The sequence below is a fragment of the Cibotium barometz genome, chromosome 14 (assembly GCF_041138505.1).
Source record: "Cibotium barometz isolate CiBa-2024 chromosome 14, ASM4113850v1, whole genome shotgun sequence".
Lineage (NCBI taxonomy): Eukaryota > Viridiplantae > Streptophyta > Polypodiopsida > Cyatheales > Cibotiaceae > Cibotium > Cibotium barometz.
The window spans coordinates 20,734,070-20,748,964 of NC_141059.1; positions in this window are offsets into that span (position 1 = coordinate 20,734,070).

The window sequence follows — 14,895 nt, forward strand, 5'->3', positions numbered from 1 at the left end:
CAGCACTCATTGGCTGCATTAAAATTAACCAAAAAAGACGACTGGCACAAGCACAGGCTAAGTCAGCTACCATCTTTTTCTTTATTTCTTTTCCAGTGGTGGTTGCTTAAAGAATGGGGCTCGCGCCAAGCCGAGATCCCACTTTGGCGCGGCGCGGGTGGGGGCTCCGCCCCGTCCCCGCCCGCGTCAAAAGCAGACTCACGGACTCTGGCAGCCAGGGTCACGGGTGAGAGAATGTGACAGCCCCTCACGATCGGCGCACGACGCCAGGAGGCGGCGTATATCTGGCGGGGCCGCCAAATCGCCTGCCAAATCTCGATTTTTGCAGGCGATGACGTACCACCACAAACGCCCAATGATGAGAGGCTGACGTGTGCGCATAGTTGTGGACCACGTGTATGCTGTACGCCAGCTTGCATGGACAGCCTGTGATGATGACGCGTGTCACGTTTGCGGCCTCGAAAGCAACTAGAGTTGCGTCCAGCTAGCTGTGGACAAGTTGCAATTCTCCTTGGCCCATTCCCGTGAAGCAGTACTTCCTACGTTACAAGTACCACCAACGCGTAATTACCGTCTCTTCCTAGGGCTAGAGGAGCATTAGATGGAGTAGGGAACCCTTCACAATCAAACACACGTTTGTCTAAGTGACCAACGTTTCTTTCCTACGCGTGAAGCCCGTTTTTGGGCTTTTAGACCATCAACCCTTGGAAAAAATTTACACCCACAATGCTAAAAACTTGTGATTTTTTTTTTTGGGGATCTTTTGTGCTCGTGTGCGTGTGTGCTTTCTCATTCCACCATCAACAGCCCAAAGGTCTTGAATCCAGCACCTCATGCATGGGACTTCAACACCTTACCACTAGGCTGTGTCTCCATTGCATGCACAATTGGTAAAAACATGTGGACTTTCACCTTTCCTCCTCAATCTTGAAGCACAAGGATGCTCGTCCATAGGCGACGCTATGGGAAAGGGTTCACAAGGCCCTCACACACCTACATTGACATGATGGGGCTCTTGGCATTCTAGCTCATCATATACATCAATAAGCTTTTGGTATGGAAAAATGGGACATTAATGACATGACCAATTTGTTGATACTCTTGAAGTACCTTCAAACATTGTGAACTAAAGCATCAATGAACAATTTGTGAGGAAATACTCTTGAAGTACCTTCAAACATTGTGAACTTTAAGCATCAATGAACAATTTGTGAGGAAATGTGTGAAATACTCTTGATTTACCTTCAAATGTTGTGAACTTTAAGCATCAATGAACAATTTGTGAGGAAATGTGGTAGTCACATTGATAAAGAGACCTTACAGGAAGCGCGACTTCAGGTATCTACTAATATAGAGGTACTCTAACTCACTACATTCACACATTTAAACACATCAAAATATATTGTGTTTCAAGACTATAGCTTGTCCATCATCAAGATTTGGGGATGTAATTGTAATGACGTAGTTTGCAATAATGTGGATGTAGTTCCTTTCACAATCAAACACACTTTGTCTTGGGGACACCAAGGTTTCTTTCCTACAGGTGGTGCCCCTTTTTAGCCTTTTCGACCATCAACCCTTGGAAAATGTTTACATCGACAATGGTAAAAACTTGTGGAAACCTTTTACATACACAATTGGTAAGAACTTGTGGACTTTAACCTTTCCTCATCAATCTTGAAGGGCAAGGATGCTCGTCCAAAGGCAACCTTAGGTGATGTTTTTGGAATACGTTCTCAAGGCCCTCACACACCTACACTGACATGAGGGGGCCCTTGTGCACAACATCAAAATGCATTCTTGCTCATCATACACATCAATAATCTTTTGATATGAAAAAATGGGACCTTGAAGTACCTTTAAACATTGTGAACTTCATCAATGAACAATTTCTAAGGAAATGTGTGAAATACTCTTGATTTACCTTCAAACATTGTGAACTTTAAGCATCAATGAACAATTTGTGAGGAAATGTGGTATTCACATTGATAAAGAGACCTTACATGAAGCATGGGTATCTACTAATATAGAGGTACTCTAACTCACTACATTCACACATTTAAACACATTAAAATATATTGTGTTCTACGACTATCGCTTGTCCATCATCAAGATTTGGGGATGTAATTTTAATGACTTAGTTTGCAATAATGTGGATGTAGTACTTTTCACAATCAAACACACTTTGTCTTGGGACACCAAGGTTTCTTTCCTACATGTTGTGCCCGTTTTTGGCCTTTTCCACCATCGACACTTGGAAAACTTTTACACCTCCACGATGGTAAAAACTTGTGGACACCTTTTACATGCACAATTATGGTAAGAACTTGTGGACTTTAACCTTTCCTCATCAATCTTGAAGGATGCTCGTCCAAAGGCAACCTTAGGTGATGTTTTTGGAAAACGTTCTCAAGGCCCTCACACACCTACATTGACATGAGGGGGCCCTTGTACACATCAAAAGGAATTCTAGCTCATCACACACAGCAATAATCTTTTGGTATGGAAAAATGGGACATTAATGACATGACCAATTTGTTGATACTCTTGAAGTACCTTCAAACATTGTGAACTAAATCATCAATGAACAATTTGTGAGGAAATTTGTGAAATACTCTTGAAGTACCTTCAAACATTGTGAACTTTAAGCATCAATGAACAATTTGTAAAGGAAATGTGGTCTTCACACGGATAAAGATACCTTACATGAAGCGTGACTTTAGGTATCTACTAATATATAGAGACTCTAATTCACTACATTCACACATCTAACCACATTAAAATATATTGTGTTTTCCACGACTATCACTTCATCATCATCAAGATTTGGGGATGTAATTTGTAAAGACTTAGTTTGCAATAATGTGGATGTAGTACCCTTCACAATCAAACACATTTTGTCTTGGGGACACCTGCTCGTTTTCGGGCTTTTCGACCATCAACACTTGGAAAACGTTTACACCCACAATGGTAAAAACTTGTGGAAAACTTTTACATGCACAATTGGTAAGAACTTGTGGACTTTAACCTTTCCTCATCAATCTTGAAGGGCAAGGATGGTCATCCAAAGGCAACCTTAGGGGACACTATTGGAAAGTGTTTGCAAGGCCCTCTCACACACCTACATTGACATGAGGGGACCTTGTGCACATCAAAAGGCATTCTCGCTCATCATACACATCAATAATATTTTAAATGAAAAAATCAGAAATTAATGACATGAAATGAACAATTTGTGAGGAAATGTGTGAAATACTCTTGATTTACCTTCAAACATTGTGAGCTTTAAGCATCGATGAACAATTTGTGAGGAAATGTGGTATTCACATCGATAAAGAGACCTTACATAAAGCGTGACTTTAGGTATCTACTAATATAGAGGTACTCTAACTCACTACATTCACACATTTAAACACACTAAAATATATTGTGTTCCACGACTATCGCTTGTCCATCATCAAGATTTGCGGATGTAATTTGTAATGACTTAGTTTGCAATAATGTGGATGTAGTACCTTTCACATTCAAACACACTTTGTCTTGGGGACACCAAGGTTTCTTTCCTACACGTGGTGCCCATTTTTGGGCTTTTCCACCATCAACACTTAGAAAACTTTTACACCCACAATGGTAAAAAACTTGTGGAAACCTTTTACATTCACAATTGGTAAGAACTTGACGACTTTAATCTTTCATCATCAATCTTGAAGGGCAAGGATGCTCGTCCAAAGGAAACCTTAGGTGACATTTTTGGAAAACGTTCTCAAGGCCCTCACACACCTACATTGACATGAGGGGGCCCTTGTGCACATCAAAAGGAATCCTAGCTCATCACACACATCAATAATCTTTTGGTATAGAAAAATGGGACATTAATGACATGACCAATTTGTTGATACTCTTGAAGTACCTTCAAACATTGTGAACTAAATCATCAATGAACAATTTGTGAGGAAATGTGTGAAATAATCTTGAAGTACCTTCAAACATTGTGAAATTTAAGCATTAATGAACAATTTATGAGGAAATGTGCTCTCTTCAAATGGATAAAGAGACCTTACATGAAGCGTGACTTCAGGTATCTACTACTATAGAGGTACTCTAACTCACTACATTCACACATTAAACCACCTTAAAATATATTGTGTTCCATGACTATCACTTGTTCATCATCAAGAATTGGAGATGTAATTTGTAAAGACAGTGTTTGCAATAATTTGGATGTAATACCCTTCACAATCAAACACACTTTGTATTAGGGATACCAAGGTTTCTTTCCTATGCGTGGTGCTTGTTTTCGGACTTTTCGACCATCAACACTTGGAAAACATTTACACCCACAATGGTAAAAACTTGTGGAAAACTTTTACATGCACAATTAGTAAGAACTTAAGGACTTTAACCTTTCCTCGTAAATCTTGAAGGGCAAGGATGGTCGTCCAAAGGCAACCTTAGGGGATGCCTTGTGAAAGGGTTCACAAGGCCCTCACACACCTACACTGACATGAGGGGGCCCTTGTGCACAACATTAAAATGCATTCTTGCTCATCATACACATCAATAATCTTTTGATATGAAAAAATGGGACATTAATGACATGACCAATTTATTGATACTCTTGAAGTACCTTTAACCATTGTGAACTAAATCATCAATGAACAATTTCTAAGGAAATGTGTGAAATACTCTTGAAGTACCTTCAAGCATTATGAACTTTAAGCATCAATGAACAATTTGTGAGGAAATGTGGTATTCACACGGATAAAGAGACCTTACATGAAGCGTTACTTTAGGTATCTACTAATATAGAGGTGCCCTAACTCACTATATTCACACATTTAACCACATTAAAATATATTGTGTTCCACGACCATCACTTGTCTATTATCAAGATTTGGGGATGGAATTTGTAATGGCTTAGTTTGTAATAATGTGGATGTAGTACTCTTCACAAAACCAAAATTCCCATGTTAACTAGATCAATGTGTATCATAAGAAAAAGGAATTAGCATGACTGCATGGCGATAAAGGCCATTTTTTCACATGGGCCTACGATGGTATAGCTATAAATGCCAAATTTTTTACATTGGCCCCACAAGTTTGAAATCACCCCTATCAAAAGGCTTCAATGTTTATTCCAAGACCTTATTGCAAAAGGACAATGCTAATCACTTGTAAAATGTTCACTCGAAACACTAATTGGCTAACTAATGGTGGTCATTTTGTGGGGCCTTCCTTCACTCATTGTGACATGACTCCTATATTCACACTATTTGTATTATTGGAGTCATAACCTTTACACATAAGATATATAGATATGGTTATATAGACATGACACCTATATTCACACTATTTTTATTACTGGAGTCATAACCTTTACACATAAGATATATAGATATGGTTATATCCTCTTCCTTTCGTGTTGCATCATGCACAAGGCAAGATCCCTTGTTTAATGTATTGTATGCTCCGTTCTTTTTGAAAGTGAATGCATGTATGTGATCTCATGACTTTTAAAGATTGTTTAGGCCCCATGAGAAAAGCCCAAGTTCTCCAATAGTGGGCACCCTCATTGTCGCCCTCCTCCACCTTCCCGCGCGGTTGCACTCAAGCAAACCTCAAGCACGTCCACCTTGACCTTAGTTGCTCAACCTAACCTCAAGCATGCCCACTAATGAAAGAGAGGTTGTTAAGTCTTCTCAAGCTTGCCCACTAATGAAAGAGGGGTTTTCAATCCTTCTTTTAGACTCCTTCATTGATGCCGTATCAAATGCCCTAAATAATGAAAGAAAGGGTCATGTGCTTGATTGAGAGAGAGAGAGAGAGAGAGAGAGAGAGAGAGAGAGAGAGAGAGAGAGAGAGAGAGAGAGGTCCAAACATAATGTGTTAGGCTCATAGATATTATCATGTTTAATAATTTTTAAGAGGTACACCTAAGGTTGAGAAGATATTGAAGAAGTCTTGCCATTTGTCTTGCATCGAGCTAGGGGGGAATAGCTAAAGCATGGGATTGAAGAATATTTAGAATAAACCACAATGGCATGAAGAAGGATTGAAAAAGGGCTCGAGATATTTATGGTTAGGTGGTTATACAAAAGAAGCCCTCTTTGTTGCTTTGTAGCAAATACGATAGAGCCAGAAAATCATAAGCTCCAAATTAAAAAAGATCTTAGAATATTTGTGGTTAGGTGGTTATACAAAAGAAGCCCTCTTTGTTTCTTTATAGGAAATATGGTAGCCCATGCAATCATTGGTTAGCTAAAAATATTTATGGTTATTTGGTTATACAAAACAAGCCCTCTTTGTTGCTTTATAGGAAATACGGTAGCCACACAATCGTAGGCTCCAAATTGAATGAAAGTGTAAGCCACCCCCATGATGGAGACCATGAAACCTTCTGCATCCTCATGGCATGCATGTCTCGTAGAACTCCCCCAATCCTCACAACTATCACTATTTGGAGGCCCCTTTCCCAAGTCGAAGTCCCACTGAGGAGATCCCTTTAAAATTACCAACAACCCAACTAGAATACCAATATTTAAGTTCACACTAGAAGTAAAGGTCTATCATCATGCTAGCCTTGTTTATATATGTCTAAACAATGAGATGTAGCAAATTGTGTGCCTCTTGGCAGAGGACAAGGGCTTAAAGCACCTTTAATCTTGTTTTGCCCTTCATTATCAAAGGCTTACATGAAGGGACAATATCATGCTCTTTGTTTTTTTGTTTTTGTTTTTTTTTTGCGTGTGTTCAATAGAAGTTTTATAAAGATAAGAAGCATTACACATGCACTCCCTTGGGGGGTCATGATGCTCATATCTAGGTAGTGATGAACACATGCAAACATATACATGCACTCCATCTACAATATTCTCTATTGCTTACACACACACACACACACACAAGACCCAGGTGAATCAAAAGGTATTGAACAAGGATCCTATGAAGAGAAGGGGCAACTTGCATGGGGTCTCTTCAAAATGATAGAATACAAGAGAAAGTGGGAAATTTAAAAAATAAAAGTAATAGCATGCTTGGCCATGTCAAAGAACACAAGAGAGCTAGGTAATAAGAGAAGAGTGTCAAGATTTTGAGCATGGCACCTCAAGCTTAGCTATGGTGTGTTCCTCATCCTAAACCCTAAACTAGATTAGTGTGACCTAACCTAAGGTGGCTGTAGTCTAATTACACACATGATGATGAAAAGATTATGCTAAATAAGCTTAAGACTCAAGCACAATTAGGTTACAAGATTGAGACTGGTACCTACTTATAAAGAGGCTTGAGAGCTTGCTTCATATTTCATTGCTTGAAATGCCCCCTTTTTATATGGGCGGGTACAACATTGGCTTTGCTAGCTCATGTGGGATAATTCAGCTTTGCTCATGTGGCTTCTTTGCTGGACTTTGCTCTTGCTTGGCTTACTCAACTCACTCCCTATCTTTTCCTTATACTCAATGGCAACGCATTTCACAACACCCCCATTGGTGCTAATTTTTTAGGCTACTAAAAGGTGGTTAAAGGCAAGGTTTACAAATACTTCATCCCCCCTTAATGTAGGTGGTAGGTGGATTGACATTTGGTTTGGACATGGAACATCTCCCCCCCTAGGTGCTTGATTAGGTACTCTCTCAAGGGGTCAAGAATGTTTCCATTTGCAACACTTCCCCTAGGTGCTCTCTAGATACTCTTAAGTGGTAAAGCATGCTTACAAACACATAGATTTGCCTACTCATTTGGTGGCTTACAACATATGAATTGATTAGGTTAGGGTAATGGTTGGTAGCTCCTTTGTTGCTTAGTGTTGCTTCTTTCTTGATATCTCCTTGCTTTTGCTTAATGAAGATCCCTTGTTGCTTCCTTCATGCTTCATGTCAATGTCATGCCCTTCTTCACATTGTTGAATGCTTCCTCTCTCTTAGTCTTTGTTCTTTGGCTTAACTCTTAGCTCTTTAACTTCTTGTCCTTGCTTGTATTCGTGTCCACCTTATGGGGTTGTCTTCTTCATTGTGCACGTAGACTTTGTCTCTGATGCCACTCGATGCTTTGTTCTTGATTTCCTTATGTGCCTTTAATGCATTTAGTGTGGATGCCATGCTATGTGATGTGGTCATCTCATTCACTTATGCTTTGGACATGCTTAGAATTGTGCTTTTTACATTCATGCTTTGCTTTGTGAGGTGCTTGGTTTGCCCAAGGATGTGTGACCCTTCCCTAATGAACTTCCCAATGCTTAAGTGTGTTGGCCATTTAAGAAAGGTCTTACCTATTGATATCTTTTGAGTATTAACTTGTAGTGTCTACTTCTCATAAATTTTGGTAAATAGACTCAGATTTCAAGCTTCATGCAATGGGGATGATGTAAAATGCAAAGAGTTTTTATTTCAATGCTTGAAATGCGGTGAAACAATGCTTAATCCCAAATTCTCTAACTCTTGGACACTCTTAGCAGTTATGTACAAAATGCAAAGAGTTTTTATTTCAATGCTTGAAATGCGGTGAAACAATGCTTAATCCCAAATTCTCTACATCTTGGACACTCTTAGCAGTTATGTACAAAATGATTCCCATCAATATCAAATGATGTTATTTTATGCTCAACCAAGATAAATGTGACCTAAGGAATCAAATTTTAACCTTCAATTAGACCAATTTCTATTAATGATCCCTTAATGACAATGGTTAAGGCTAAAAAACAGTGATTCACAGTAGCTGAGCTTGGAGGATCAAATTGAGCATGTGTGTGCAAGAATTGAAGGAGGGGATTTTTACACAACCTTGTTGCCCTTGATGAGTACAAGTGTCCTATGTAGAGAAACCAACTCAAAACTCCTAAAAATGGGCAAATTTGCACCTTCTGAGAGCGACTAGTTTTTCAAAGCTCTTGCCTCACCTAGTTGATGAAACGCCTTGAGATTCAAGCCGTGGAGTCCTTGTAAGCTTAGAAACAAGCCTACAAAAGGGCTTAGGCCAATTTGAATTGTGTGCGACGAATGGGCCACTTTTCAAGTCAGGCTGGTGCTGATGAGATGGGCGACGAAAACTGTTGAAGGCTTTGAGTAGTCGGGCACCCAACTTAGGTGCATATTCCCCTAAGATTTCTTGGGCAATGGCTAAGAGGATGGAGAGAGTTGAGATTTGCAATATCAGCCACCATAAGAGGATGGAGAGAGTTGAGATTTGCAATATCAGCCACCATAAGAGGAGGGAGATGGAGATAAGTTGTAGATAAGCTTCACTAATGAAATGGGATTACTGCTAATATAGAATGATTAAGCCAATGTAAGCTAATGATAGTGCAGTGGCAAGATTGGAGAGGCTCATGGTGGGGAGAGGGGTGGATCTGATATCATGTCAAGATTTTGAGCATGGCACCTCAAGCTTTGGCTATGGTGTGCTTCCTAATCTTGAACCCTAAACTAGATTAGTGTGACCTAACCTAAGGTGGGTGCAATCTAATTACACACATGATGATGAAAAGAGTATGCTAACTAAGCTTAAGAATCAAGCACAATTAGGTTACAAGATCGAGACTTGTACTCATAAAGAAGGATGAGTATGACTCAATTCTAAAAAATGACACTTGGTATTTAGCTACATCAAATTAGCTACTCCTTTACCTAGCATGGCATGTGCAAGCTCTTGTCATGTATCTTATTCTTTTGTGGATGATGCTTTCATTACCATTATGTGCAATGAAGAGGAACCTGTTTCCTTTGAGAAAGCACTATAAAATGATGATCATTAGATGTAGACCATGAAGGATGAGTATAACTCAATTCTCAAAATGGACACTTGGTACTTAGGAAATTTGCCTTATGGTAAAAATGAAGTGGGTTTATAAGCTTAAGTATAAAGTTGATCGTAGTAGGCAAGGTTTAAGTATAAAGATGATCGTAGCAGCGTGAGTGAAAAGTTGATCATAGTAGGCAAGGCTTATTACAAAGGGTTATGCTCAATAGAAGGACATAGATTATGACGAGACCTTTGCACCCATGTCTCATATGACTACAATCAAGTGTATTAGCATCTGATCATAGTCATACAAGGCCTTTGTATGCATGTCTCGTATGCATTAGTTGCGCATCATGGTTGGAATGTACATTAATTGGATATCAAGACTACCTTCTTAAATGGTGACGTGCACATCCAACTAATCAGAATCACTAAAAGCATGTAGCTAACCATCGCCACCTTTAGTGTAGAATAAACTAAGGGATTGAGTGCTCTATACGTATTTGAATATTTTCTTAGAAGTCTGCCAATGCTTACTTCTAGGATTATGCATAAACCTGTTCAATTGTTGGGAGACCCCACTAAATGTATGGCCTCCTATTATTACATAGATAGATAATGAGACACCCAACAACATACTGATAAAGTGATATACCAAATTATTCACTTGCATCTTGGTGACTAGGCCTAACACCTATCTCTGTTGGTGAGCAATAGTCCTATAATCTTTAAGATCAAACCATGTAAGGAGCCTCTATATGCACTTTAATTGTAACATCATAATACCATCATCATGCTACATAAACTATATGCCCAAATAATAATGTGAACCCAAATATGTTAGTAATGATGAAAAAAAATAAATCTTTACTCCTCTTTAGAGGGTACTCTCAGTTGGACTATCGTAAAAACTATTTGCAACCAAGTATATGTTTTGCTTTCTCATACCATTATTTGGGAGCCTACTTAAGGCCATATAAAGCTTTTCTTAGCTTACATATTTTAGGTTCCTACTACCTCTTCTCAAAAAAACCATCTTTTGCTTTCACCTTGGTGATTCATGTATATCATGGCTCAACAAGAAGTAGCCAATAGTGGCCACTTCAAACTGTGAAGCTGAGTACAAGTAGCTTTTACTATGAATTATATATATATATATATATATATAAAATAAGCTTGCCAAGCTTAAACAAAGCTTTATATATATATATATGTATGTATGTATGTATATATATATATATATATATATGTATGTATATGTATGTGTATGTATGTGTATGTATGTGTATATGTATACATATACATCTACACACACACACACACACACACATATGTGTGTGTGTGTGTGTGTGTGTGTGTTAATTCTCAAGCACAAAAATCAGATCATAACATATACTTGCACAAATTAAAAACATAAACCTTAATAAAAAAAATTAAACAAACAAGAGAGATAGAAAATAGACAAGAGATCACCATTGACATAAGATTGGTGGTTGAATCTCCCCTGAATGAGTGTGGCCCTTATACCACTCACCCATATTTATATGTATTAGAAATATTTCTTTTCAAAAAGATAACTCCAAAAACAAAGCACAAGTGCTTTTTAGTTTTTGAGATAAAAGATTTATAAAAAATATAGCAAGCTACAAATATAAAGTCTTGGGCCTACCAAAAGTTTAAAATACTAGTTGGTATGTACAAAGGTTTGAGGCCTTAGCCTTACAAAATATTAATGCCAAAATATGAAACCATAAAAGGTGTTCACATAGGATGGCGCATGTGCCCACAACACACAAGCACTATAGGACCTTAAAAGCCAATAAGAGCTGTTGCACGCAGAGCTATGCAAAAGGTGGGAGTAAGATAACTAGGTAGATGGCCTGCGAAGGCAGATTAAGAAGCTACAACAATAGGCCAACAAAGGGTTGAAGTAGGAGGTGGACGAGATGAAGAAAAGCATGGCCAGAAAGGACCAAGAAGCCCTACAGATGCAAGATGAATTGAACAAGGCCATAGAAAGGCCTTAGAAAGGCAAGCAAGAGTTGAAGCATAGGTTGCCCTGATTTGGGAGGACCACCTAAGGACCAAGAAGCCCTACAGATGCAAGATGAATTGAACAAGGCCATAGAAAGGCCTTAGAAAGGCAAGCAAGAGTTGAAGCATAGGTTGCCCTGATTTGGGAGGACCACCTAAGGATCATGTCGGATATCCATAACACAACGGACAAGGATAAAGTGGAATTGGTGAAGGTAGAAGCAACCCTGGTAGTACTGGATCCTGAGGAGTATCCATACATTTATAAGCTAGATGTGAAGATGGAGCAATGAGAGAATCATGTGGTGGAAGACCTCAAGGAGGTGTGGGGTTCTTACTTGGAAAAGCTGAAATCATTAATGGAAGCACCTTCACCTTCTTGCAAACAAACAACTCCTCACCGGCTAGGAGAGAGAAATCCAGACAGGGGCTCAGGACATCTGGATCCGGCTCCATCCTCAAGCATGGAATCAAGAACGGATCTAGACACCTCGAGTGGAGCTGAAAAACAAGTAGGGGGCATTAGAAGTGGTGCCAACAGGACGGAATAACTGTAGAAAGAGAACAAAGAGCGGTGAAAGGAAGTGGAAGCCTAGAAGAAACATTTTGCTATCTTGAAAGGAGAAGGGAAGAAGCCAACAGCCCAACTGAAGCAGAGGGGAAAGGAAAAGAAATATTATTGTGGACCAGCTCTCTGCATTAGACCATATCTCGAAAAATGAGCTAAAGGAACATGCATGGGCGGCCACAAAGAAGCTTGAAGAAAAAGCAAACGATGAAGCAGTACTTCGTGGTGTCCAAGTGGAGGAACTAGAAGCACACATCGAAGAATACAAGAAACAACAAAAGCAGTATGGTAAGACCATAAAATCATTGATGAAAGAGTTAGAAGAAACCACACTTGCAAGAGTGACAAGGGCCAAAGGAGGAAAAATGAGTGTCAATGAGCTGAATGTTGCATTGATGTGACTGCAAATGCTAATATCAAGAAAAGAGCACACAAGTGGATGCCATGAGAAAAGACCACTCCGAGGAACTGCAGGCCAAAGACAAAATGGTTCAGGACTTCCAAGGCTAGGCCAAAAGGGAGAAGAAAGCTAAGGAAGATTTGCAACTGAAGCTACAAGAAGAGTTAGGCTAAAAATGCCTGAGAGCCTAGAAGGAGACAACACTGAAATGTATGCAACAACTTGTGCACTCTGCACATTAGGCAAGTGCCTTGAGGCTTTCCAAATGAGAAGACATAGCCAAATTCATGATAAGTTGGAAGTGCCTACATAGGCAGGAAAAGGATTCAAAGACACCAACCCTTCACTAGGATAAGAATGCAAGGCCGGATCCAGAGTTGTGTGGGGAAGCAATGGAAACTTATGACTCGAGGATTTGGGTGAGGAGGCAATGGCTTTAGCAAAGAGCGATATTGTTAGTGCCCCTCACCGATGGATTAAGTTAGCAGACACACAAGAGGGGGTGTCAAGATGGGACCGATCCGAAATACCACCCTATGGGTGGAAGTGGAGCCAAGGCAGCAAAAGGGGACCTGATGATAGATTACAGCTTGGCCATCTCCTTGAGCCCGTTATTCATGCATCTTTGCAGGTAATTCAAGGATCCCTGCTGCACCCACAGTCTAGCTCTATTGATTCTAAAAAACTAGACTATCTTGGCACCATCAGGGCCGATATGGGCACCGAGAATTCTGGTTTGTTGCAGATGATGTATTTCTAAGTGTAGTGTTGTAGTGTCGGTTGCCTCTTGTTTGCTGCTCCATCTTCTAGGACAACAACATAGATCTGCCTAGTGCAACCAAATCTTCCTTGATTTGATGCCCACTTGGCACCTCCATTGCTCCACTCGAACCTTCCTTCTTGGAGAGTTTTCCCTTCTTGGTATTGAAAAGGCCCCTGAGTGAACATGTGGTGAGCATTCTGGTTGTAAATGATGCCATAGGTACACCGAGGAAGTAATGATTGTAAATTGAAATTCAAGCTAGATATTTTGGAGGATTATGATCAGTCGGATACTATGGTTTCATTAAAAGATCTGTGAATCAGGCAGTTTTATATTGGGTGTGTAAGTGGTGTGACTATCTTCCTTGAAGTGCTAGCTAGGGGGCCTGGGAACTCTTTTCCCTGGTACCCGCCGGTGAAAAACATAACCAAATTTCTAAATGGATCCTATCACTACACTGGTTGGGCAGTTGGCTCTAACCCATGGGATTGGATGGGGTTAGAGGCCTTTCTTCTCCCCAAGTTGGCTAATCCATGGGATTGGATGGGGTTAGAGGCCTTTCTTCTCCCAAGTTGGCTAACCCATGGGATTGGATGGGATTGGATGGGGTTAGAGGCCTTTCTTCTCCCCAAGTTCAAACAGCCTCTTCTTGCCCTGTCCCGTGGCCTATTCTTGAGTCCTTCCAGAGGGTTTTGAGCTTTCAAATTTTCATGGGGCCTTTTCTTTAGAGCCCTCTTGCTTTTCCTTCTTTGCTCTAGGTTGAATCTTTCCTTTGAAAAGCACATCGAGGTACAGCCTGATTTTTGTCTTTGTGTTTGGCCTGGTGAGCTTCCCAATCTACTCCTTGAGATTGTGGGGAAACACTTCTGCCCATGCCACCCTTGTGCCTGCTTTTGTAGCTTTCACCATGCCAAATGTCTTTCAGGACATGCAATAGGGTTTTTGGGTAAGGTTTTGGACTTACAGGCAACCAGGGATTTAATATTCACGTGATCACAAGTTTTTTCTTGTTAATAACACATGTGAACATGTTAATAACATGTTTACATGATTACACGTTCACAAAATAGTAGGTTGCTGGTTACCTGGTAACCGGCCAAAATCCCATCGGGATTCAGAAAAAACCCGATGGGCCCGTCGAGTATATTTAAAACCCGGCGGGAACCGCCAGGGCCATCAGAATTCCCGCCGGGCAACATATTTCTATATATATGAAGCCTGCGTGGCCCCTTGGGGATTTATTACTTGACAGCTGTTTACACACAGGTAATGTCTTATCTGCATGTGGGTAGTGTGGGTGTGTGAGTACTCGTGCGGGCAACCGCCCACAGTCGCAGTGCGCGGCTAGATGTGGGTGGTCCGCCACACGAGAGATGCGTGTGTGTGTAAGGCCAT